The sequence below is a fragment of the Canis lupus genome, chromosome 18 (genome assembly GCF_003254725.2).
Source record: "Canis lupus dingo isolate Sandy chromosome 18, ASM325472v2, whole genome shotgun sequence".
NCBI lineage: Eukaryota > Metazoa > Chordata > Mammalia > Carnivora > Canidae > Canis > Canis lupus.
This window is the reverse complement of record NC_064260.1, coordinates 2,010,020-2,035,872: the sequence shown is the minus strand read 5'-3', so window position 1 is coordinate 2,035,872 and position 25,853 is coordinate 2,010,020. Positions and strand designations below refer to the sequence as shown.

Here is a 25,853-nt window from a genome sequence, read left to right as displayed (position 1 = left end):
GTGAGACGTTGGGGCGATTTCACACGCTTGAATTAGCTTAGCGCGTCGCTGCAGGCACAGGTGGGATCGGCACCCTCGCCCCTGCAACAGTCAGATCACCTGCCCCCCGCGGCCATCGCCCCTTTGATCACCTGCCGTTTGTCGCTTGATGGCAGGTTGTTGGCCGGGCCGCCCACGGGGGTTGTTGGAGGTGCCGCGCGTAGTAGCTGTTGTCTCGGGAGGCTGCCGTCCGTGTGGCCAGACGTCACGTTCCTGGCTGAGCGAGGAAGAAGCGGGGCCTCCCCTCTCCGTGCCCCGTGAGTGTGAAAGGTGGCAGGTGGTGGCTGGGCCAGTGTGGGCTGAGGTGCTGGGGTGCTGGGGTGCGGGGCCACGGAGTCTGCTCAGGAGTCTGGGCGGGAGCAGCAGCACCTTCGATCCAGCGCATCTCTGCGCCTGTGCCACTTGCTGGGCTGTCCCGTGGGTAGGGGGGCGGGTGGGCGCTGGCGGAGGACCTGTAGCTTCTCCTCCCCTCTGGCACCCCGCGCATAAAGGTGCTGAAGACCCCCCAGAAGAAGACTCAGCCCGGGTCTAGGGAGCTCAGCAGCCACACGGGGAAGCACGGTTGTGGGGTGTGTTAGGGGGCAGCAGACCTGGGGCCTGGCTGTGTGCCCCACGCCCCCGAGACGGGGGTGGAACCCGCTGCCCCGTGGGGCGGAGTGGGGAGCATGCTGAGTGCCGCGGGACGCGGTCCACGGAGCTCATGGCGATTTCACTCTTGCTTTGGCGGGAGGTTAGGGGGTTCCAGAACGGTGGGATAAAGCGCGAGTCCCGTCCTAGGGTTTTCTGAGGCTTTCTATTGCTGCGGCGAGCCGTCCCGGAGGTATCACCCACCACCCAGACCTGGGTTCTGCGCCTTTCAGAGAAAGCTGGGTTGCTTGAGGCTTTTTTTTTTTTTTTTTTGCTGTAGGCTGTATTCCCTGATGCTCAGCCCCAGTGCTCCCACGAAAGCCAGACAGCCTCTGGGAGGGTGGACACAGTTCACGTCTTAGGAAAGCCTGCCGGGCTAGAACAGGTGACCTCCCTCAGACAGGAGGTGACGCCCTGATAATGCCCGGGTGGGGGAGTGATCCGAGAGGCCAGGGTTCTCAGGCGGTGACCTCTGGACCGCCTATGTCGGGGCCCCTCCCGTCTGCCTGGCTCCGGGCTGCGGGGCCCACCTGCAGAGCTGGGCCCCACAATCCCACGTCCCTGCGAGGCCACCCGGTGAGCCTCTGGACATACAGCTCAAGGGGGGATGCTTGGTTCAGACGTGGCCCCGGCTCAGGAGCTGTGTCCTGGGCTCGGAACCACCAGTTGGGTCAGAAACTTGGCAGCTTGCACCTGCCAGAGTATTGCCCCATCGGGAGGCCGAGGGCAGAGCGGGGCTGGCGCAGGGCAGTCTGGGACCCCGGGGACCCTGGGGCTCCGGGGAACATGTGATGGGACACTGGACTGGGGCCCTTCGTGTTTGTGTTTTGCATCAGTCATAAAAAAGGAAACAAACCACAGAACCTGGCCGAGTCCCCGGCGTCAGCCAGCCCCACCGATGCAGGACGCAGAAGCACGCCCGGCAGGTGACACAGCCACACATCAAGCCCAAGACCAACACGATGCGCCACGTGTGCTCCTGTTTTATACAATTTCCTGAGCGTGGAGTGACTCCCAGAGTCCTGACCCTTCCCGGGCCTTACAGGCACCCGATCCCCTTCCTCGAAGGCTTGCTCAGATGCATTTGGGGAAACTGCTGCCCTTCCCTCCTCCCGTGTGGAGCAGGTGGGCTACCTCACAGGCTGGCAGAGGCACACACGGCCGGTGACGCCGGCGGGTGGTCCAGCAGGTGCGTCCTGAGCCCCTTTGCCTCTCCCTTGCCTTTCGTTCTCTGGCTCCTTGGGCCGGGGGTCCAGGACGCTCCAGAACTTTCCTGGTCCGCGGGGAGCCGCCTGCAGACCCATGGAAGGTCGGGGCTGAGCCCAGGTGCCCCCGGCCCAGGCCTGGGCTCAGGGAGGGAAGGCAGTCCCGAGCGCACGGGTGCACCTGCGGGTCCCTGCTGGGCATCTCCACCCTCACCCTTCCCTGCTTTGCCCAAGTGGCACTGGTGGCAATTTGGCCTCCCCGCCCCTCCAGGGGCTCCCTGCTCCTCCTCAGCTTCAGGAGTGCGCTGATGACCTTGCACGACGCCCTGCACGATGCCCTGCGAGTCCTGCATTCAGCAGGTGCCCTCCGTGGGCTGCTGCCCGGCTGCCGTGGAGAGCGGCGGTGTCCGGGGAGGAGGGGACCGTGAGCAGAGGGATGGCGTGGCCAGGGGTTGGCTCGGCAGTCAAGAAGTGACACGAGCGCATTTTCCACTTGTTTTCCTGGAGGCAGCTGGCAGGTGCCAGTATTGACACAGGCTCCGTCTTCACCGTGTCCAAAGCTACTTACACTTGCACACGCCCGTGGGGTGCCCAGGGGTCTGGTGACGGGGCTGATTGCATCCCCGAAAGTCTGGGGCACGGCCTGAGGCCCCGCGTGTCCCCCGACCCGAGCCGCACTTTGTGTGCTAAGCTCTGAGACGCTCGTCCCCTTTTACCTTCAGTTTCTTCTCTAAAGTCCTCTGACAAGGCCCCTGCCCCCCGGGAGAGCCCTTCCTACGAATGCTGTTACTTAACCTAGGAATTTTGCCAGAAATTTTTCAGCAATTAGCCCTACGTGCTCATAAGTGGCGTTCTTAAGTGTGTCCGTGCTTTGTTCTGTTATCAAGTGTTTGCGCAGAGGCCCACTTGTGACATTTGCTTGGGACCCCGTGGGTCTTATCCCCAGCTTTTGCTTGTGTTTCTGGTGAGAGGAAGCTTAAAGTTTGGAGCCTCTTGAATCTTGCACGGTGTGGAAGCCCCTCTGTCTTCGTCGCGGGACTGCAGGATTTGGGTCCCGTTGCGCTCGTGAACCCGAGGGCCCCATGCACTGGAGAGCCACCGCCGATGAGTCCCGGAGGCCGCCCGCCTCCAGCCAGTCCTCTTTTAGAGCACAAAACAAAACAGCTTTATGTAGACATGATTCACACATTGTGCAGCTTACCCAAGTGAGTTTAGAGCGTACAAATCAGTTACAGTTCGTATATTCCCAGACCTGTGCAGTTAGTGTGCGCGTAGATACACGTATGTCGTACTGGTTACCAGACTCACAGGTGTGCACAGCCAGCACCAGTCAGTTTTATTTTATGTGTTTTAAAAGATTTAATATGTTTATCTATTGAGAGAGAGAGAGGAGAGCTAGAGAGTACGCACAAGAGGGATGGAGAGAAAGAGAGAGTGAGCAAGAGCGGGATGGGGAGAGAGTGAGCAAGAGGAGGGATGGGGAGAGAGCAAGGGGAGGGATGGAGAGAGAGAAACTCAAGCAGGCTCCTCACTGAGCATGGAGCCCATCGTGGGGCTCGATCCCATGACCCCAAGATCCTGACATCACTCAAGCGCCAGAGCCACTTGTCTATCTTGGAGCAGCCTGAGATCCGCCAGGAAACTGCTCTCGGTCGCCCCTGTGCCCTGAAGCGACACCAGCCTGCTTCCTGTCCTAGGCTCTCCCCGGGAGGGACGTTTCTGCGCATGGTTCCTGGGTGGGTGTATGGCCTCTGTGCCTGGCCTCTCATCCAGCGTCGTGTTTTCGAGGTTCCTCTGTGTTGTGGCGGTGGGTGGCACTTCAGTCCTTTTTATGGCCGGACAGCATCTTCGGTGACCCATTCAACTGTTTTGTACTTGGACTCTTCTTCCCTGTGGACAGTTGTGAATAGTGCTTTCACAGACATCGTTCATGAGTACCTGCTTGGGTCCAGCTTTCACGTGCACACCCACGTGGAGAGCGGCAGGGTCTTTTTTTTTTTTTTTTAAAGATTTATTTATTTACTGTTTATGATAGAGAGAGAGGCAGAGACACAGGAGGAGGGACAAGCAGGCTCCATGCAGGGAGCCCGACATGGGACTTGGTCCTGGAATCCCAGGGTCACACCCTGGGCTGAAGGCAGCGCTAAACCGCTGAGCCACCCGGGCTGCCCATATTTTCTGATTCTTTAAAAAAAAATCACTCCTGGTAGGTGTGAAGTGGTATCTCATTGTGGTTTCAGTTTGCATTTTGTTGTTGCGTTGTAGGAGCTCTTTACATATTCTGTGTATTAATGCCTAATTGGATATGTAATTTGTGACTGTGTTGTCCCTTTCTATGGCCTATTCTTTCACTCTCTTGTCCTTTGATGCACAAAATTTTTTGAAATCAGAAGTGTGAGTCTTCCAACTTTGATTTTTTTCAGTATTTTTGGCTTTTTGGGGTAACCTGAGAATCCATAGGAGTTTTAGGTGGCTTTCTATATTTCTGCAAAAAATGTTGCTGGGATTTTGATGGGGACTGCATTGATTCTGTAGGCTGTTTGACTTAGTGCTCTCAATCCTGCCAATCCATGAACACAGGGTATATTGACTTATTTAGGTTGTTTTTGTATTCTTTTTTTTTTAAATTTTTATTTATTTATGATAGTCACACACACAGAGAGAGAGAGAGAGAGAGAGAGGGGCAGAGACATAGGCAGAGGGAGAAGCAGGCTCCATGCACCGGGAGCCAGACATGGGATTTGATCCCGGTTCTCCAGGATCGCGCCCTGGGCCAAAGGCAGGCACCAAACCGCTGCGCCCCCCAGGGATCCCTTTGTATTCTTTTTTAAAGATTACACTTACTTGAAAAAAATAAAGATTACACTTATTTGAGAGAGAGAGAGAAAGAACGCATGCCATGTGCGCACATGAGTGAGGGCCAGGGGCAGAGGCAGAGGGAGAGGGAGAAGCAGACTCCCCGCTGAGCAGGGAGCCTGACGCGGGACTCGATCCCAGGACCCTGGGACCATGACCTGAGCCAAAGGCAGATGCTTCACTGACTGAGCCCCCCGGGTGCTCCGAGATCATTTTTGTATTCTCATAGCAACATTTTATAGGCTTCAGCATTACGTCATTCACCTTTGGTTAAATTTATTCCTAATTAACTATTCTCAGTACTAATGTAAATAGAATTATTTTCTTAAATTTCATTTTCGGATGGTTCATTGTATATACAAAAGCAACTGATTCCTGCATGTTGATTCTGTATCCTAAAAGCTTGACAAATTCATTTATTCATTTTCATTGCTTTGTGTGCACCTGCAATCTTCAGAGTTTTCCGTGTATAAAAATCACATCACCCGGGAGTAGAGAATAACTAGTTTTTTTCTTTCTAATTTGGATACATGTATTGATTGATTTTTCTTGTTTAATTGCATTGGCTAGAGCTTCTAGTACTATGTGGGATAGAAGTGGTGAAAGCAGGCCTCCTTGACTTTTTTTTTTTAAATAAGATTTTATTTGAGAGAGAGAGGGAGGAAGGGAGATAGGAGAGAAAGAGAGAGGGAGAAGCAGACTCCTGGCTGAGCAGGGAGCCCAACATGGGGCTCAGTCTGAAGGACCCTGAGGTCACGACCTGAGCCCAAGGCAGATGCTTCACCCCTGAGCCCCCCAGGTGCCCCTTCCTTGAGTTAATCTTAGAGGGAAAGCTTTCGTCCTTTTGCCTTTGAGTGTGATGTTGGTTGGGGACTTCTCCTATGCGAAGAACTTTATCATGGTTAGAGGTTCCTTCCATGGTTTGGATGTTTTATGTCCTCCCAGAATTCATATGTTGAGATCCTAGTAGGTGGGGCCTCTGGGAGGTGATTAGGTCATGAGGGTGGAGCCCTCGCCCACTGGATTAGTGCGTCTATAAAAGAGCTCCCACGGAGCTGTCGGCTGGGAAGGTACAATGAGAAGTCTGTGACCTGGAACCGAGTCCTCCCTCCATGATGCTGGTACGCTGCTCGTGGATTTCCAGCTTTCGGAACTGTCAGCAATAAATTTCTAATTTTTTTTTTATTTCTGATCTTTATAAACTATCCAGCGTGTCATACTTCGTCATAGTAGCCTGACTGGCCCAAACCGTCTTTTGTTCCAAGTTCATTGAATGTTTTTATCATGACAGGGTGTGGAATTTTGCCAAGTGCCTTTTTCTTCATCCAGTGGGATGACCATGTCTGATTTTCCCCTTTGTTCTATGAAAGCAGTGCGTTCTGTTGATTGGTTTATGTATGTTGAACTCTCTCTGCGTCTCTTGAATAAATCCCAGTCAGGTGTGTAATCCTTTTAATATGGGGTGGAATTTGGTTTACTAGCATTTTTCTTGAGGATTTTTGCATCGGCGTTCATCAGCGGTTATTGGTCTGTTGTTTCCTTGGAGTGCGTTTGGCTTTGGTGTCTGGCTAAGAACGAGTGGGGTCGGTGCCCTCCTGCTTTTGGGATCCTTTGAGAAGGGTTGATCGGAATGCTTCAAGGGTTCGGTCTAATTCTTCGGGGAAGCCATCCAGTCCATGGCTTCTCTTTGGTTATTGATTGATTGATTGATTGATTGATATTTATTTAAAAGATTTTACTTATTTATTCATGAGAGACACAGAGAGAGGCAGAGACATAGGGAGAAGTAGGCTCCATGCAGGGAGCCTGAGGCAGGACTCGATCCCAGGACCCTAGGATCACACCCTGAGCCAAAGGCAGACGCTCAACCACTGAGCCATCCAGGTGTCCCTGGTTATTGATTTAACCTCCTGACTTGTACAGATGTATTTAGACCCTCTGTTTCCTCATGACGTGATTTGGGCAGATGATGCATTTCTAGGGATCTGTCCGTTTCGTCTGTGTTACCCTCTTTGTTGGTGTGCACTTGTTATAGTTTTCCCCTAGACTCCTTTTTATTTCTGTAAAATCAGTCGTAAGTGTTCCCACTTTTATTACAGATTGTGGGAATCTTGAGCGCGTTCTCTCTTTTTCCTAGTCTAGCTAGAGGTTTGTCAATTTTGTTGATCTTCTCAAAGAAATAACTTTTGGTTTTGATTTTTCTCAATTTTTTTTTCCATTGATCTAATCTTTACCCTTTTCTTCCATCTGTCAGCTTCCGGTTTAGTTTGATCTGGTCTTTTTTTTTTTTTTTTTTTAAGGCTCCATGCCCATCATGGAGCCCATTGTGGGGCTTGAACTCATGACCCAGAGATCAAGACTGAGCTGCGATCCACTGTCAGAGGCTCAACCGACTGAGCCACCCAGGCGCCCCTGTTCCAGTTTTTTATGTGTAAATGTAGGTTGTGGGTTTGAGATCTTTCCTCTGGGATGGAACCGTGGACGGCTGTACCATTCCTTGTTAGCGCTGCTTTTACAGCCTCCTGTAAGTTTTGGTGTCTTGTGTTTTTGTTTTTATTTGCCTCCAGATATTTTAGAACTTCCCTCATGACGTCATCTTTGACCCACTAGTTTTTAAAGGATGGGTTAATTTTCACATGTTTTTGGATTTTTAACTTTCTGTGGGTTTTGAGTTTCATTTGGTTGTGATTAGAAAAGACACTTCTGTGACTTCAGTCTCTTAAATATACGTTTTGAGGCTCCGATATTTGATGTACGTGTGGTTTTATTTGTTAAATCTTTCTGATGAATCGATCCTATTCTCAACCTAGAATGTCCTTCTTTGTCCTTCTAACAGTTTTCACTTAAAGTACATTTTGGCAGATGTCGGGATAACCATCCCAGCTCTCTTTTTGTCACTTGTTAACAGGAATTAATCTTTTTCCATCTTTTTGCTTTGAACCTGATTGTGTCTTTTCATGCAAAGTGAATCTCCTGGAAACAGCGTATTGTTGGATTACGTGTCTTTATTTTTCTCCATCCTGCCAATCTCTGTGTTTTGAGGGTTTAATTTATTTGTATTTAATTACTGATAATGGCCATTTTGCCAATCTGAGTGTGTGTTGGGGAGGGTGGCGTGCATCTTAGAGCTTGTTATCCTTCATTTCTCTAGAATCTTCTATTAACAACTAATGCTTTAAGGAAGGCTGCTTAGATGGGAGCATTTGTAGAACAAGTTATATTTAAAATAAAAGAACCTTTTATAAAACACTGAAACTTGTGCTGGTGGTTATGGTGCTCTTGATAATGGAGTCTCGCGGTTGCTCTGCTGGATAGTGGGGAGGTGTCTGCATTCTCTAGCCTGACCCCAGATGCTGTTTGGACAAGACATCCTGCTGCTGTTGAGAAGGAGAGGGTGGTGTGGACCTTCCACTGCCTGACTTGGAGCTTGCCTGGCTTTCCTTTAATCCTCAGGACCACCCTGGAGCGAGGGACAGACTCTCCCTTCTCTACCTGGGGAAGCGGGATCCCGCCTGGTCACAGGCCTCGTTCAGGGCCACGCGGGCATGAGTGGATGACAGCGTTAGACTTGTCTTCACGGACCTTCGGGCCCCAAGTCCCACGTTCTTTGTTCCCACCAAAGGCACACCCGCTCCAATGAACGGGGACTGTGTGATAGGAGGAAGGACCCCATCCATGTGTGCTGCTTCTTTGCTTTCAGCATTTTCTTTTTTTTAAAGATTTTATTTGTTTATTCATGAGAGACAGAGAGAGGCAGAGACATAGGCAGAGGGAGAAGCAGGCTCCAGCCAGGGAGCCCGACGTGGGACTCGATTCTGGGACTCCAGGATCAGGCCCTGGGCTGAAGGCGACGCTAAACCCCTGAGCCACCTGGGCTGCCCTGCTTTCAGCATTTTAAAGATTTTATTTATTTGAGGGAGAGAGTGAGCAAGCGAGCGAGCGCCTTGGCATGTGTGTGCGTGAGCAGGGCACAGCAGAGGGAGAGGGAGAAGCAACCGCTCCCCTGAGCAGGAGCCCGGTGCGGGACTCGATCCCGGGACCCTGAGATCACGCCCTGAGCCCGAGGCAGCCGCTCAACTACTGAGCCCCCCCAGGAGTCCTGCTCTGGGCATTTTAAGTATCAAAGGCAAATGAGCGAATTCGTTTCACGGTGCGTGGCGCTTAGTAGGTCTCCAGCAAGCATTGAACTTCCTTTCCGTGGGGGAGGGATCCTGGGTTCTCGCTGTCCGCGGCTCATGGGTTCAGAATGGTCTGGAAGCAGCGACGTTCGGGTACACAGGCGGCATTGTTTGGCCCCGTGTGGTCACGTGCTGTCAGTGTGCCTTTGTTCCCGGGTGTGGCCACCTCTTCCCGGCTGTGGCCACCTCATCGGCGAGTGCTACAGCCAGGCCTTGGGTTTCGAGGAGCCTCTTGGGGGCGGGGAGGAGATCTTGCCCCAGGCCGAGCCCAGCCGTGCTCCCCTCCTGCTTCTCACGCTGCTCGCTCGAGGCCCTTGGGTGGCCCGGACGCTGGGGGGCGTCCCCTGAGTGGAGGTGCGTCCACGTGGCAGTCCCAACAGGCTCCTTTCCTTCCAGTGCCCCGATTCGGGCACACGCAGGCCGCTTGAACTTGCGTGGCTTTTGGTCCCGCAGGGTCCGTCCCGGCCTGCAGAGGCGCCCACGGGGAGCTCGGTGCGTCAGTTCCTTTCCCCTTGCGCGTCCTCCTGGGTGGAAACAGCGGGCGGACCGGAGGGCCTCGCCCCATTTAGAAGAGCCGATCTCTCGTCCTCAGGACAGAAATAGATCCTCTTTCCCCGTAAGCGTGTGCTCAGTCCCGGGAGACGTAATCCCGCAGCCGGCGAGCGTGGCGACACTGCGTCCTCCCTGTCCTCCAGGGTGCGTCCCCGCGGGCTGCGGGCTCGGGTCTCCCACGTTGGACGGTGCAAACCCAGGGGAGAGACAGCCGGACCGACATACTGAGGAGGTGTCGGGCCCTTCTGTCCCGGGGCCCCGAGTGCGCCGCCAGGTGCAGGCCCCGGTTTCCAGGCGCGGCAGAGGCAGGCGGTGGCGCTCTGGGGTCTGCGGCACCAGGAGCCCGGGGGAGGCGGCCCGGCCTGCAGAACTCCGCTAGGAGACTGCAAATACCAGACGTGTTACACCGTCCCCCGACTGTCCCTGTTCGGTGGCTTCTTCTGGAGGCAGGGAAGACTGTTGCATGTGCCTTCTCGCCGCGCACCTTGCCAGCGTCCCACAGGACGGCGCGGTTGAGCAGCGGGTCCTGAGGGGCCATGACGCCCCCGAAGGCAGTGCCCCCTACTTATTTTCAGGGCCGTGTCTCAGGCGAATGGTTCCGAAACCCAGTGTTGGTGGTGAAATCTTCCCTGAAGGATGTAGTCTCTAAGGGCTCCTGTTCCCCGAGAGCTTGGCTGTCTGTGTGAGCATGGGGTGCTGGCCCAGACTGTCCCCGGGGGCAGGTGCACGTCCAGGTCCCCGGGGACACCTCCTGCCCTCGGGCTGCGGGGGCTGTGGGTGGGCCTCCCACGTTGGCCCCCGGGACCTCTTGACACCCTGCAGGGCCTGAGCTTTGGTGGCCGAGCATGTGGATCTTTGCTGTTGCAGAAACGACACATTTACAAAATACTCGTTCTTCCATAAAAGGAATAATAAGGCTGTTATATGTAAACATAAGGATGACGTTTTGGAAAAGGACAACCGTGTTTAAAAAAAAAAAAATGTAACTAGACGAGTGACATGGTTTTCCATTCTGTAAATCCCTTTAAGATCCGGCTTAATAGGAGGCTGCTGTGTTCTGGAGCCTGCTTCTGCATTCGACCACATGTCCCGTGGCCTCCCGGGCACCCCAGCGTGCCCTCGGGAGGGAGAGGACTCGGTTAGTATCCTGAAGGACGTTTTGATGTCGCCCTTGGCCCGTGAGGTTGCTCAAAGCTGGGGCTTCTGTGAGAGGCCGCTGCCGGCAGAGTGCAGATGCGGACGCTGGGACGGTGGGGTCCCGCCTGAGCCGGGTCCTGCAGCACCCCCTCCCTGGGGAGGCCGAGACGTGCCCTGGCCCGGGGTTAATCTCTGTGTCTGTTGTGTCAGCTGTAGCTCAGGGCCGCCCTGAGACTCCAGGCCTGTGGTTAGCATGCACCAGATGAGGTGGGGAGCCAGGTCTTCAGGGTTCTGGGGTATTCCTGCTGGGGGTTAAAGTACGGATGCTGCGGGGAAATGCTCGTGGCAGTGGCTGTGGGCCACCTCGATGTGCCCTCGCTGGGGATCGGCTTGGGGGCAGGATGGGGATGGGCACTGCTCGGCCTGCGTCCAGGGTGGCAGGACATGGTACAGTTTGGTGCCTGCCCACCCCCCCCCCCCCCAACACACACTGTTTGCTGAGCCTGTGCTGTGCACCTGCTGCTGCTGGCTACCCAGATCCGTTGGGCGGAGTCCCTGGCCACAGTCCCAATCCCCCCCCCCCGGGAAACTCGAGTGTCTGCAGAGCAATTTGAGACAGGTGTCCCTCCGAGCGCCCCCTGGAGTGCTTTGGAACAGGAGTGAGACCAGCGTTGGTACCTGAGGCGCAGCAAGTAAGCTGCGAGGGGAGGGGGCCAGGCGACCTGGCTCCGTCCCTAGTCTGACCTGGCTGGGCTGGCCGCAGGTGGCTCGGGGCCGCGCAGCCTCCGCCAGGAGCCCGCGTGCAGGGGACCGACCAGACCACAGGCAAAGGTGGGTGGTCTTGGCTCTGCGGCCTGGTTTTCTCCATCATGTCACACTTTTTCTTCGTAACATGTGTGATGCCAGATGTCAGCTCTCCGAATGTCCGGGTGGCAGGGGCTGCCGCACAGGGCGTTGCGTTCTCTCGCGTGCCCCCTGGAGATCAGTCAGATCCCACGGGTTCAGGGGCTCAGAACTGGGCCCAAACAGGCCCCCGCCCCAGACGCCAGCAGACTCCCCAGGCACCCCATGCTTCTGGCCAAAGGAGTGTAAATTGGGGGTTGTGACCCTCTTTTTAGGTTTGATCACTGCTGGAATGGCACAAGAATTCAGGAAGGCACTCTACTTAGGTTTGTCATAAAGGCTGCAACTTGGGGCCACCGGGTAGAAGAAGTAGGGGAAAGGAGATACGGGGGGGCCCCATGTTCTCTCCGGCTCAGCACCCCAAAGTGCTCACCCAGCTGGAGGCTGTAAGAACCCCATCCTTTATGGGTTTCTGTGGCCATCCCATTAGGTAGGCAAGATTCATCAGTTCATTAGCCACCGGTGAGTAGCTCTGTTTCGAGCCCCTCCCTTCCCTGAAGGTCACAAAGGTCAGGGCGCTGGAAGGTCCACGTCCTGACCACACCTGGTCTTTCTGGCAACCGACCAGCTCCCGTCCTGAAGGTATCCAGGGGTCCCAGCCACCTGCTGCAGTAGCATAGGGACCCTCATCACTCTGGAGGCTCCTTCTAGGAGTTGTGGGAGCCGTGGGCTGGGAACTGGAACAAGGACCAAATATTGTTGATGATGCCGCACAGGTGTCGCATGGCAAGCCACCCAGCACATCCGGGGTGTTGATAACTGGTCGGCTTGGGAAGTATGTGGGGGAGGCTGGGGACCTGACAAATATGTGATCTCTGTTGGCAAAGAAAAAGCGTTTCGGTTGTTGATGCAGGTGGCTTTGGTAAAGATGAAGGACAGGTTCCTTCTCAGGTCTCAACGCCAGCTCTCCTCCTGAGAGACCTGCGTCGTGAGGTGGCTTCGGCTCTTCCGGGCATTTGGCATCACAGTCATGAGGGTGATGGAATCCTATAATGATTTGGATTAACTCTAGTAATTTTTATAGGAGGTTTTTTTTTTTTTTTCTTTTTAAAGATTTACTTATTTTACAGAGAGAATGAGCAGGGGGAGGGGTGGAGGGAGAGGGAGAAAATCTCAAGCAGATTCCCTCCGGAATTCAGAGCCCATCACAGGGCTCCATCCCCAACCCCGAGATCATGACCTGAGCTCAGGAAACCAAGAGACAGTTTCTTGCCTGACTGCGCCATCCAGGTGCCCCTGTAGGGGACCCTTTGAAGGGACTCTGTTGGGACTGTTGTAATAGCTCAGACCACCAGGAGGAGGAAGGTTGACTGATGGAGTATGAAGTGTGGGTTTCCGGTTGGTGGAGCTGAGGTCTGGATTGGCTTTGCCGTGGACCGGCACTGTGTCCCCAAGACTACATTCGAGGAGCACTGGATGTTTTGAGGTGGGCTGCGTGCAGCATGGTTGCTGGAGACAGCCCTGCCCCAGCGGCCCTGGGGTTTGTGCTCCTCTGACTGTGGGACGGGCTCTCCTTTTTCCCTTTGTCTTTTTGCCAGTAGTGCAGGGACCAAACCTTCCCCAACAGGAGGAGGACCTGCTCTTGGGTCAAGGATGTGTGAATAGCTGGGATTCCTTGGAGACGTTAGCAGTTGTTTCGGGCTGTTCCCTACAGGGATTATCAGCAGCTGGGCGTCCCCCGCGAGACACCTGAGAACAAGTTCACTTGGGACGTGTTTCTACATGCGCATGCAGTTTTTAAAGAACTGACACAAGAGTGACTGGCCATGCCTGTCACAAGCTGCTTTTCTTCCCATGTTTTCCTTGTAGGGTGTTGACCAAGGTTTGGCTACGTTCCTGCATTTTGCATCGATTGCTGCAAGAAACAAGGTTAGGGGGATGCCAGGGAGGCTTGAGGGTTGAGCACTTGGCTTCGGCTCAGGGCATGACCCCGGGGTCCCAGGATTGAGTCCCACATCGGGCTCCCTGCAGGGAGCCTGCTTCTCCCTCTGCCTGTGTCTCTGCCTCTCTCTGGGTCTTTCATGAATAAATAAATAAAATCTTAAAAAAAAAATAAAAGAAACTAGGTTAGGGACCATATTCCGGATGGCTCTGTAGTTGACAGTGCCCATCAGGGTGGAGGATGTAGCGAGTACTCAGTAAATGTTGCTGAAGTAAATTAATGAAAAAGTCCTGACTTTGAGAACAAAGGTAAATACGTAGTGATGGTTAGAGAGGGTCACGCAGCCAGGGGTGCCTGCTGCGAGCTCCTGGGCTGACAAGAGCCTTAGGAGGGCATCCCGGGGAAAATCAAGTGTTGCTCCATGTACTGCCCGTTCCTGGACAGCCAGGTGTAAGCTGTAAGGTGAGGGGAGGTGACGCACCTGAGAGTGTCTGACACGCCTGCTTTGTCTGATATTTGGAAGGCAGAAGAGTTTCCTTTTTCTTTTTCTTTTTTTTTTTTTTTAAGATTTTACTTATTTATTAGAGCACATAGGCGTGAGCAGGGGAGGGCAGAGGACGAGGGAGAAGCAGGCTCCCCACTGAGCTGGGAGTCAGCGTGGGGCTCGACCCCAAGACCCCGGGATCATGACCTGAGCCCAAGGCAGATACTTCACCGACTGAGCCCTCTGGACACCGAAGCAGATTTTCTCACTCCCGACGCTGCCCTAGGAGCAGGTGTGTGAGGCCCTCCTGGCAGGATCAGGAGCCTGTGGTTCAGGAAGCACAGCAGGGTTTTGCCATTTGCTCGGCCCATCTCCCAGCCATGAGTCCCAGGCAGACAGCCGGGGTTGTGGGGAGGCCGACTCGGACCCCTGGCACATGACGAGGGAGTGGAGCGGTCAATGGGGAAGGGCAGGGAGATGGGGCGGGTGGCAAGAGGGTGAGCTCTGTGCTCATCACCCCATTGTCACCTTGCCCTGGGTCATGTCCATGAGCCGGAGGTGACTAGTCCATCGTGTCCTTCCAGGGTGGGCTTGCTGGGAGGTGGCAAGATCAGGTCGGAACATTCTTCGGGGCCTGGGGCCCGCTTTGGGCTTGGCCGCAGGGTTGTCAAGAGGCTCGCGGGGCTGCCACCCTGCAACTCTAGAGTAAACGAGGGGGCCTGCGGGCCGGCTGTGCCTGCCTGACCAGAACGTTCCGTGTGCTGCAGGGGCCTGGACCCTGTGTCCCGAGCAGATGACCGAGATCCTGCTCAGGGGGAGCATTTGGGCTGTGTGGGGTCGGGGTGCCTAGGTAGGTCTGCAATGGGCTCCCCCCCGCCCCCCCCAGCGGCATGTGGTGGGGCTGGCACTCCCAGTGTTAGAGCTGGGGCCGGCACTCCCAGTGTTAGAGCTGGGGCCTGTGCTCATCAGTGGACCTCAACTTCCCTCCTCTGGGGGGGCTCCCTGCCCAGTTTGCAGAGGGCACCTTCCCACTTTGTCCTCACCTAGTGAGGGGGAGGGGAGGAGGGGGAGGAGGAAGGGGGGAGGCGGGAGGGGGATAGAGGGGAGGAGCCGCTGGCGGCCAGGGCCAGGCAGGCCTGAGGAGGGCTCCATACAAGGACAGAGTTAAGACTCACTGAGGATTCATCCCGCTGGATTGGCTACAACCAACAAGAGGTGACTGGCTGTGAGCGCTGGTTGTGCGTGCTAGGAGGGGTGCTGGGGGGGGTGCGGGCTGCCGCACGGGGTGCTGGATGTGGGGAGGTGCTAGGTGGGGGGTGCTGGAGGAGGGTGCGGGGGTGCTGTGCAGGGTACGGGGGGAGGCTGCTGCACGGGGTGCCGTGCGGGGGTGCAGGGGGGTGGTGACGTGCGAGGTGCTGGGTGGGGTGCCGTGCGGGGGGCTGGGGGGTGATGTGGGGGATGCGGGGGGGTGGTGCTTCGCAGGGTGCCGGGCCAGCCTCCGGGCCCTCCGCGCGGCGTCTCCGTGGCCGGAGGCTCGATCCCCTGCCCTCTGGGACCCCGCATCCGCACCCGTCTGGTGCTTCATCCCCGGGACCAGGAAGCCCAGTGGGGCCCAGCAGGGCGCCCTGGTGAGCAAGGGGAAGGGGTGACCTGTCCTGGGCACGTGAGGCCGGCGGCTGGGGCGGGACGGGTGTCCACAGGCCCCGGTGCCCCTGCGGTCGGGCCGCGCGCCCTCTCCGCCAGCAGCCGCGTCCTCGCCTACTTTGCCCTTTCTCCTCTTGTTTCCTCACTTCCTGAGGGAAGAAGGGAAGCGCAGGAGGCAGGAAGGAAAAGAGAATAGAGGGGCAGGGTCCTCGGGCATTTCCAGAAGCTTCTGGGCTGCTCTGTTCACATGACTTGCCCGAAGCGCTTAATGGCCCCATTGTTGTCGCTGTAGGGCCGGGGCTCCTCTGGGCTTCCTGCAGGGGGAGGCAGGGTGCCGGGAGTCGGGCCGGGGCTCCGCGCGGAGGCGGCCGGGGGCAGAAGCGGGGCAGAAGCGGTGCTGTGCACTAGATGGTTCTCACCTGGGGCCTTCCTGTCCTGTCTGCAGGGGCGCGTGCAGGCCCCGCCGGCTCCCCCGGGCCTTGGGGGGCCCCCCTGCCGCCTGCGGGGACTGTCCTCTCCTGGGGCCTTCCTGCAGCTCCTCCTGGCCCGCACCTGCACCTTTGTCACTTTCCCTTGCACAAGAGCATCCCCTCCCTCCCTCCTCCCTCTCTCCTCCCCCTCTCAGTCCCCTCCTCCTCCCCCTCCCCTTCCTCCTCCTCATCCTCTCCCCTCCTCTCCCCCTCCTCCCTCTCCTCCCCTCCCCTTCGCCCCCCCTTGTCCTTGTCCTCCTCCCCCCCTTCTTCCCCCTCCTCCTCTCTCCTCTTCTCTCTCCTCTTCCTCTTCCCTCTCCTCCTCTTCTTCCCCCTTCTCCACATCCTCCCCTCCTCTCCCTTCTCTCCTCCCCTTCCTTGTTCTCCCCCTCTTCCCCCCCCTCCTCCCTCCTCCTCTTTTCTCTCCTCCTCCTCTTCTTTGTCCTCCTCCTCTTCCCTCCTCTCCTCCCCCTCTCCATCCTCCTCCCCTTCCTCCCCCTCTTCTTCGTCCTCTCCCTCCTGCCCCTCCTTCCCTTCTCCCCCCCATTCCTTCTTCTCCTCCCCCTCCTCCTCCTCCTACTCCTTGGCTTTTTTTCTTCTACCTCCACGTGGGTCAAGGCTGCCTCAGGCCAGGTCAAAAAGAAGCCATTTTGGGGGATTTGCACCATTTAATGCTTGCGTGAGGGAGCAGGAAGGTGTGGGAAGGGGCACCGGGCTGCGGCACAGCTGGACACAGCTGGACGTGTCTGCGGGACCAGAGGCGACCTGGCCGGGGGACTGGGGCTGAGCAGGGTCCGGGCAGGGAGGAGGGGGGAGGACACCCCAGCCGGCGGGCGGCAGCGTCTGAGCACCCGGAGGGGCCGGGGGGTGAGCCGAGCTGCAGGCCGGCGGGAGGCGGGGCCCCCAGGGGTGTCCGGTGGCATCGAAGCCCATCGCCAGCCTGAGAGGGGGCGTCCATCGGCAGCCTGAGAGGGGGCGTGGGCGCGGCAGGTGCTGGGGCCGCTGCGGGCGGGGTGGGCTGGCCGCCTGGCCTTGGCAGCGTGGGGGGCAGGAAGGCTGTGCGTCCCGTGCTCTGGGCGCTGCTGCAGGTGTGGGGTGGGGGGCTCCTGCCTGGTGCCACTGCAGGCCCCTCAGGCCCGGGAGTGGGGGCAGGACAGGTGCGTCGGGGTTCTTGACAGCTTTTTTTTTTCCCTCCCGATGCTTGTTGCTTGTCTTGCGATTTTGTAGAGCGGGCTTGTGGCCCAGAGGGAGTCGGGCGTTCCCTCCCGGCTTCCAGGAAGGCCTTCCTCGCGCGGGTTCATCACCGTCCGGTGCCTCCCCGGGTGTGCGGTGAGGGTCCCTCATCCGTCGGGAGCGGTGGGGTTTACTGAGCGCCTGTAGCCCCTTGTCCTGGATCTGGCGTTTCTTTCTTCCGTGGTGGCTGAGCTCCACCCAGGTGTGTTCCGTGCTCCGGAGCCTCCTGCAGGTGCCTGAGCCTGCCCTCCTGTCCCACTAGCCGAGCCCTGTCCGACCCTGTCCGACCTGCAGCCCACACCACTGCTCGGGGCCGTCCTGAATTTCCTCCGTAAATAGCACTGGCTTTTTATCTTTTTCTAGACCACTTTTACCTCTGGTTTCTGTTCTGTACCTCGCTGTATCATCTGAGGGTGACGACGGGGGTGGCTCCTGCTGTCTCCCTGGCCTGGCTGGCCCTCACCGTGAGGGTGAGGTTGCTGGTGCCTCCTTGTTCTGTGTTCTGCAGGCCACTTGGCTGCTGGACGCTTCTGGTAGGTCCTTTCATTAGGTCAAGAGCGTTTCTTCTATATTTCAACGATTTTATTTATTTATTCTTGAGGGACACAGAGAGAAGCAGAGACCCAGGCAGAGGGAGAAGCAAGCAGGCTCCATGCAGGAGCGGGATGTGGGACTCGATCCCAGGACCCCGGGGTCACACCCTGGGCTGACGGCAGGCGCTCAACCGCTGAGCCTCCCCTTAACTGTTTTCCTTTATACTTTACGAGGAGGTGAGGGTCATGCTCCCTTAATGCGCCGCAATCGCCACTCTCACGACGGGTCTTATGAGTTTTAGTGCAGTTAGATTGATGACAGCGCCTCATTTGCAAAACTAATTTTCATGTCTAAACCGATTACTTCGAAGAGCATCAAAATCTTCATGATGTTTCATCTTCCCACTTGGGAACTTTAGCAGGTTCCCATTAACCCCGGGTAGGGGTGGCGTTCTGTGGCTTATCAGGGCTGCCCTGCTGGTCTCGGGACTGAACCGACGCACGCATTTGCACGGGTGCATGTCCGCTGCTTGCCCGTCCTGCACTCGGTCCCCAGTCCCCGGGCGCGTGCGGGCGCTGACCCTGCCCCTCCCTGTTCTGCTGCCTGCAGCTGCAGTGAGAAGTGTCCTGCCTCTGTCTCGGGCCATGTCCAGGGAGGTCTCGGCTGGGGGTCCGGGTCGGCACCTCCGAGCAGCCTGTGGGCCTCCGGGAGCCCACGGGGTGAGCTGGTAGGATCGTTGGTTCTGGTGACCGTGGGGTCAGGAGCCGCGTTCTGGGCCCATTCGTACATCCTGAGCCCCTTTTGTTGGTCTCTGTTTGGAGGCCAGTGGGGGTGGGGTCCTCTGTCCTGGGCCATCGGGCCATCCTGCGGGGTCCCTGAGTGTCCGCCGGCGGATGGGCCACGGGGTCGCTATTTCTCAATTTGTGTTTCTCAAGTCGCTGTCCCAGGTGGACTCCGACAACAGTTTGATATTGAATCTAATTTTTTTAAATTAAGGGCCTTCTGTCCCCTTCGACAAAGGCCTGCACTTTATTCCCGAGCCGTGTGGTTGCACACCCTGGACTTCCTGGTCCTGCAAGCTGGGATTCATGGAGTGTCTACACAGTTCCCGTCGGCTACTCTGAGTATTTCGTGTGGGAAGGCTACACCGAAGGGAAGGTTAATACTCCCTGTGGAATTTTTAGGCGATATCACAGATACTAAATAGGAATCAGGGGGACCTTTGTTGCTTTGGAAGTAAGTGACGACGTTTGTTTTCCGCCCGAGCTCACGTACGTAGGATTTCAGGTTCACGTTGTGTCTGGGAACCTGTAGGAGATGCGCGGTCGCGATGGGCGAAGGTGCGGAGTCCTGGGGGCTTGTGAGGCCTGTGGGGCCTGTGGGGCCTGAAGGCCCGGCCGGTGCGGGCAGCGCGAGCCCGCTGGTGCTGGCAGTCGTGGCCGTGGCCGTGGGCGAGCCATCGCGTGCGGCCCCCGGAGGCTCGGTGATGGCACGTTCTCTGCCTCCGGCTTGGTCCTGCTGCTGGTGAGGACGTACCTCTCGGTAGCGCTGCCTGTTCATGTTCAGAAATCATCCTGAGTGTGTCCCGTCTGCTAGAAAGTTCAAAATCCACTTTCTTAAAAATAGACCAAAAAAAAAAAAATCTCCAAAAACAAACAAAGGTTGATGTGGTGGCGAGCTTGACGAGCCACTGCATGTCATTTTTCTTCAGTTACAGATTAATCTGTGTTGCCGTCACGAAAGGCAAACCTCCCCGAGCACGTGTTGCAGAGTCAGAGGCGTTTGCGTGAAAGATGCATTTGGGAGTCATAGTGAGGCGCTGGAGCCTGCATCCAGGGGAGGAGGAATTTCCCTGGAAAAGATGGGAAATGCTCAGGATCTGGGGGGCAGGCGGGTTACGTGACCCAAGCCCACGTCCCCACATCCTGGCCTACAGTCATTTCCAAGACCCTGATAATTGACCAATCCTCTCTCCTCGCCTCCCTTTTTAAAAAAATTTTTGGTTAACTTAGCTGCTATAACTTAGAGACGTTTCACTTGACATAATTGCTCTAATCCTTTCAGTTTGCAAACTCCTCGAGGGGGTGAGAGCAAGTGCCCTTTGCATCGACAGGCGATATTCAGTGCGGGCAGGCACGTAGTTGCGTGTCCTGCATCCGAAGGTCGGTGTCCCTTGTGACTGCCAGCAGGCTTTACTGCTTGCAGACGGCTCATGTGCTTAGCAGCCGATAGCGGGGACCCGCCGGACGCATCGTAGGTAGTGGTACCTAGTATTTATCTCACGTTTACTGGTGCATGGGTCCTTTATAGGCATGAGCTCATTCCTCCCTTGTAACAACCCCGGATGGAGATGCCACCGTCATGTTGATTGTGGCACCGGGGACTCTGAGGCTCAGGACTCACCCTGTAGACACGGGTGGTGTCGGGAGATACCAGGCCCCGTCCCTCGCCCGTGTGCTCGCTCGGTGGGGGTTTTCTAGTAAGTTCCAGGTCCACGACTTCTTCCCTAGCAGGTCAGGGGCAGGGCAGGTTTTATTTGCACCGTTGAGGGGCCAGGAAAGGTTAGTTTCGGGATCTGCCCCCGTCGCAGGCAGTAGAGCGGCCCACACGCAGAGGTGGAGGCACGATGCCGACTCTCAGGGCTGCGCCCTTGCCCTGCGCTGTCTCCCCTCCAAGCCCCCAGGGTGCGTCTCGTGTGACCCATGGAGAGTCGGTGGCAGCAGGCCGTGGTGTGTTACAGCCCTCGGAGCGGTGGGAGCCGGGGTCAGGGATGCCCAGGTGATGAAAAACTCCCCTCCAGCCGGGCCGGGGCTGGTCTCGGTCCTCGCACTGTCCTTGAGGCTGGCACGGTCCTGCTCATCCCTCCAGAGAGATGAGTCGCGTGAAGGAATCAAAGCGAGGGGCCAGGTTCCAAGGGCAGGTCCACCTGCTGCCGCCCCACCTGCACGGTGTGGGTGCAGCACTCATCGGAGCCTTCCTGCCCCAGGGGTGGGTACCTGGGCTGAGACGGACGCGTCCGAGGGCTGGGGGGAGGGTTGTAATCTCCGAGGGCCTGGGAAGGATGCGGGCTTTGATCCAGACTCCTGGCATGAGTTCCAGGCAAACTTGGCCTTGCAGGAGGGGCCAGGTCTGCGCATCCCGTGCCCTGCCTGCCCCAGGGGCTCACATGCTGGGGGGGTGGGGTGGGGTGGGGCGGGAAGCCTGCAGAGTGAGGCCGGGGCCCCCGAGCTGCCTCCCTTGCCCCGATGGTCTCTGCGGTCAGTTGACATGGCAACTAGAAGTCTCCTCCTCGATTTCTTTCTCCTTCTGCTCTTTGAAGAATTTTTTATATTAAGTATCTTTGGAAAAAAAAACAAAAAAAAAAACAAACAAAAAATACCCACTCCACGTGTCTGGTTTGAAACATTTTAGTCTTGGGTGCAGAGTGGAAAATGCACGTTTGCACGGGTTCAACGCGAGCAGTGACGGCCTCTTTGACTTTCAGCTTTGGAGCCGAGCACCATGCTGAGCCGGAGCCGGGAGCCGAGGGGAGCGGGGGCCCCGTGACCGTGACTGGCAGCTGGTTCTCACCCGGGTCCTCTTGGTCGAGCCAAGGCAGCTGCCCAACCCACAGAGCCCGGGCACAGCCCCTGACAGGTAAGGTCTGTTGTTTTTTTCCAGTTGGTAGGATTCACCCTTAGTAGGAGAATCCTGTTAACTGTCATGAAGTGCATGCGTCCCGCCAGGGGCATGACAATGGGTCCTTTATTCTGGTGTCTCTGCAGGGAGTCTGTGCACCTGCCTCTCCGGGCCCCCTGCTCCCCTTTGCTCCCTGAGCCCAGGTGGGTGGCCCGAGGCACGGGCTCGCTGGGCCTCGTCGGGCTCTGCAGACTACCCTCGTGCCTATTGTATGGGCCTCTCCCTCCGCAGGCCCCTTGGTGTCCCGTTCGGGGGGTGATGATACCTCCGGGTTGTTCGGAGAGGTGCAGAGGAGCCCCTGGAAGCTGGCAGCTGCGCCATCTGGTAATGGTCCAGGACGCCAGGGGGGTTGGTGCTTGACTCGGCCTTTGTTTGCCAGCAGCGCTTGTGCCAGTGTGCCCCGCCTTTGTGCTGATATCGGGGTGCCCGTAAATAAGGAAGGTCTGGGGCAGGTGTTGGCACCTCCTCCCCTTCTCCTTTGTCCTGGCTGCTGGGGTGTGGGGTTCTTATCATGCTCGCCGTGGGCCTGAGATTAGTGGGGGACCTGAGCCTGCAGCAGGTGTCCACCCGATGCACCTGCAAGAGCCTTTGCCCCCAGGGAGGGCAGTGGGGGCCATAGAAGCTGGGGCTGCGTGACTAAGGCCCCAAGGGCGGCTTGAACAACGGGCGTGTGTGTTGGCACGGCTCTGGAGGCCAGAACCCACGTCCGTCAGGTGTCAGCGGTTGGTCCTTCGAAAGCCTGTCCCGTTGGCGTGTGGCGAGCCGGCCACCTTCTCCTGTCCTGGTGTGGTCTTCCTTCCGCGCGTCCGTGTCCTAATCTCTCTTCCTTAGAAGGACACGAGTCCTCTTGGATGAAGGCCCTCCTATGACCTCATTTGACCTTAATCTCCCCTTTAAAGATCCTTTTTCCGAATCCAGAACCTTCTGAGGCTCTGGGGTTAGGGCTTCGTCTTGGGAACACCTGGGTTTAGCCCTTACAGATGGGACCCAGGGCCGAGGAATTGGGGTCCACGGCCCTCGGGACAAGGTGCTGGGCTTTTATCCCAGTTTGCCTCCTTCCGTGACCCTTGACTATACGATGCAGAACAGGAGGGTCTTAATCCCTTGAAGAACTGGGTTTATGCCCCAGACCTTTCCGAGCGTCACCCTCGTGTTAGATGCCGAATGACATTTTACACGTCCCGTTCCAGACTCAAAAGGTACACGTTTTCTCTCTACCCCTCGGACTCTTCCTCTGCCCCTTGTCGTGTCATGTCCACCTTGTATGGGACTGGAAGTCTCCACATTGGCTCTTGGACCTTTCTGTCCACAATCTTTGTTTTTTAAGATTCATTTATGTATTTGAGAGAGAGCGAGGACGTGAGTCGGGAGGGGCAGAGGCAGAGGGAGACGCAAACGCCCCGCTGAGCAGGGAGCCCGATGCAGGACTGGATCCCAGGACTCTGGGATCACGACCTGAGCTGAAATCAGGAGTCAGACATGTAACCGACTGAGCCCCCCAGGCGCCTCTGTGTCCATAATCTTTTATTCATGCAGGGTGGTTGAGTTTTTTTGTTTTTTTTTTTAAGATTTTTTTTTTTTTTTTTTTTTTTAATTCATGAGATACAGAGAGAGAGAGGCAGAGACACAGGCAGGGGGAGAAGCAGGCTCCGTGCAGGGAGCCCGATGCGGGACTCGATCCCAGAACCCCGGGCTCACACCCTAGGCCGAAGGCAGGCGCTCACCGCTGAGCCCCCCAGGCATCCTGGTGGTTGAGTTTTAGGACAAGGGCTAGAGGTTGATTATGGGCTCCTTACGAGGTGCAGTCACAGGGTGCAGATGCTCGTCAGAATCCAGTCGACCCCGATGGAAGCTCGGTGTGTGTGTGTCAAGGGAGGCGGGTGGCTTAAAGATCCTCCGCGCCGGAGTCCATTGGGAGAATTTGGGGTCTGAGCGTTAGGTGGGTGACACCCGGTCAGTCCCCTGTTGCACGCTGTGGCTTTAGCTGCGCCGCTGTTCTCTGCTCCAGAACCCCCGGCGCCCCTTCTCTGCTGCTGCACCATTCGGGCCGGGCAGCATCTGACTGGTACTCGGGGAGCCCCGGTGCCCCAATGTAGGCGGAGCGCAGCGCATCTGCAAGACCAGGGTTTCCCGGGAGACCTGCGAACCCATTAAAATGTCAGGTACATATGGGCTGTGAGAGCTTCGGGGACTGGAGCGCTTACGTGCACGGAAGCAGGCGTCGTGTGTTGACACCCCGTGGTTCTGAGCAGCGTTAGCTTGGACAAAGCACGCCCGCGGGGGAACGTGGCCAATGCGGAGCTCACGTGGAGTCTCGGGGGTCCCGGCCCCGCTGCCTCGGACGGGGCGTGAACTCGCGGCACCTCGACAGCTCTCGGCTTGTAGTGGAGCGGTACCGGCCCTGTCCTTGGATGTAGGAGCAGGTGGGGAGGGAGATGGCACAGGGAGTGTGTGCTGCGGGGACCATGAGGCCCGACGGTGGGGACATGAGCGGTGGACGCACGGATCACCAGGCGTGTCGTGCTCCGGCTGCCCGGTCTCTGCTGACTCTGTGCACGGACGCGATTGCTCTTCACGACGCCCGTCCTCGGGGGCAGATACAGCTTGTCCCCCTTTTGCGGATGCAGACGCCCAGGTGTAGGGAACGTGGGTTTCTCCACGTTATTCAGTGATCACCTGTTCGTGAGTTCGCCTGCCACTGACACAAGTTTGTGACCCTGAGTCAGTGTCACGGCACTTTGCTGGTCACTTGGGTCCCACCATGTCCACTGCCCGACACGCACGCTCCCAGACGAGGACTGGGCGGAGCTGTGCTTCCCTGTTGCAGCTCCGACCCTAAACACGTGTCCTTTTTTGCAGTGTCCCTGGTGCAACACTTCGGTCTTTTCTCTAGTAAGGTTGCTGCTCACACGGGCCCCAAAGCGTAGAGCTGATGCTCCTGAGCTCAGGGAGGCCGTCACGTGCTCATAGAGACGTTACTCGTGCCAGGTCAGCTTCGCTCCGGCGTGAGCTCGGTGTCTGGGTCGGCGGTGTCCGCTACGTCAGCTGTCTGGACAGAAGCTCACGGGACGTATCGATCGATGCCTGAAGTGTCTGCAGGCTTACAGGAACCCCTCTGTTCCCATCCCGGGGCCCAGGTGAAGGCACGGTGTGTGCTACCGCACGGAACAAGAGACAAGACTGGGCTTGCTCCTGGCCACCCCCGAATCCCCAGATAGCCCCTTCTCCCCCAGAGTGTTGGCTCGTTAAAAAAAAGAAAAAAAAGTATAATTGAAGTGCAGTAGAGCTGCCTGTGCCTCAAACGTATAGTGTGACGAGTCTCGATGTGACTATAGGCCCGTGAATGAAGCCTTCACCGCGGTCGGGGCGACGGGTGTCCTCTTTGCCAGCCTTCCCTCCCATCCTCTCCCCGATCTGTTTTTCGGTCTCTCCAGATGAGTTCGCTTTTTTAAAATTTTTTTTTAGAAGATTTTATTTATCCAAGAGAGACCAGAGAGAGAGAGAGAGGCAGAGACCCAGGCAGAGGGAGAAGCAGGCTCCATGCAGGGAGCCCGATGTGGGACTCGATCCTGGGACCCCAGGATCATGCCCTGGGCTGAAGGCAGACATTCAACCGCTGAGCCCCCACCCTCCCCCCAAGCCGTCCCAAGTTTGCATTTTCTCATTGTTGCATAAAGGAACTAACTTCATTTGGCCTCTTTCCACCCCCGTGATAGTTCTGAGATGCATCTGTGGCGGGGCGTGCAGCGGAGGCTTCTCCTCTCCGTCGCCAAGCGCTGTCCCTGGGTGGCTCCATCCCGGTCCCCGTCCCCATCGGCTTACCCCCCGCCTGCAGACAGACAGTGTTTGCGGGGCCTGTTGTGTCGCCACGGCAGGCTGGAGAGTGGGTTGGCCGCCCGGGGCTGCGCAGGGCAGGGCTGCAGCCGGGGGCCCCGGGAGAGTTGCGCGGGCAGTGTGGGGATGGCGGGGTTCATTCCTGTCATCTGGTGCGCGGGGCGGCCGCCCACTGGGGGTGCCCTTGCCTTACCTACCTTGCCCGTGTCTCCGCGGGCTGAAGGTGGCGCCCGGAGCGCAGGTGCCTTGTCCTCAGGCAGCCGAGATGCATCTGGAAGGCCCGTCCCTGCGGTCGGCAGTGGCTGCTCCCGGGGCCGCGTGGCTAGTCATCCAGGCTGGCTCCTGCCTGTCCTCCTGTCCATGGGCCGCGTCCGGAGGCTGGGGCTCGTGCGTCTCAGTGACAGAAAGACCTGGTGCTTCCGGCGTCGGCTCGGGGCCTGGCTGGACCGCCGGGACGCTGGGCGGCCGTCGTAGCCGAGCTAGGGGTGAGCGTGGCGCCGGGTTTCCCCGCTGTTGGCTCTTGAGCCTCAGGGCTGCATGCTGACCTCTTCCAGATGCCTCAGCCCCAGTGAGGCTTGGCAGGGTCCCCGGGTTTGC

The 25,853-nt window shown here is 57.3% G+C and overlaps 1 protein-coding gene across 2 annotated transcripts in view; it reads left to right on the top strand.

Moving 5' to 3' along the window:
* Nucleotides 1–25,853, top strand: part of GRB10 (growth factor receptor bound protein 10) — a 156,638-nt gene that overhangs the window by 12,189 nt on the left and 118,596 nt on the right. For both annotated transcript variants that reach the window (XM_025449607.3, XM_035701512.2), the window contains exon 2: nucleotides 21,229–21,380. The gene's annotated coding sequence lies outside the window, so the exon portion shown is untranslated. The remainder of the gene's footprint in view (nucleotides 1–21,228; nucleotides 21,381–25,853) is intronic.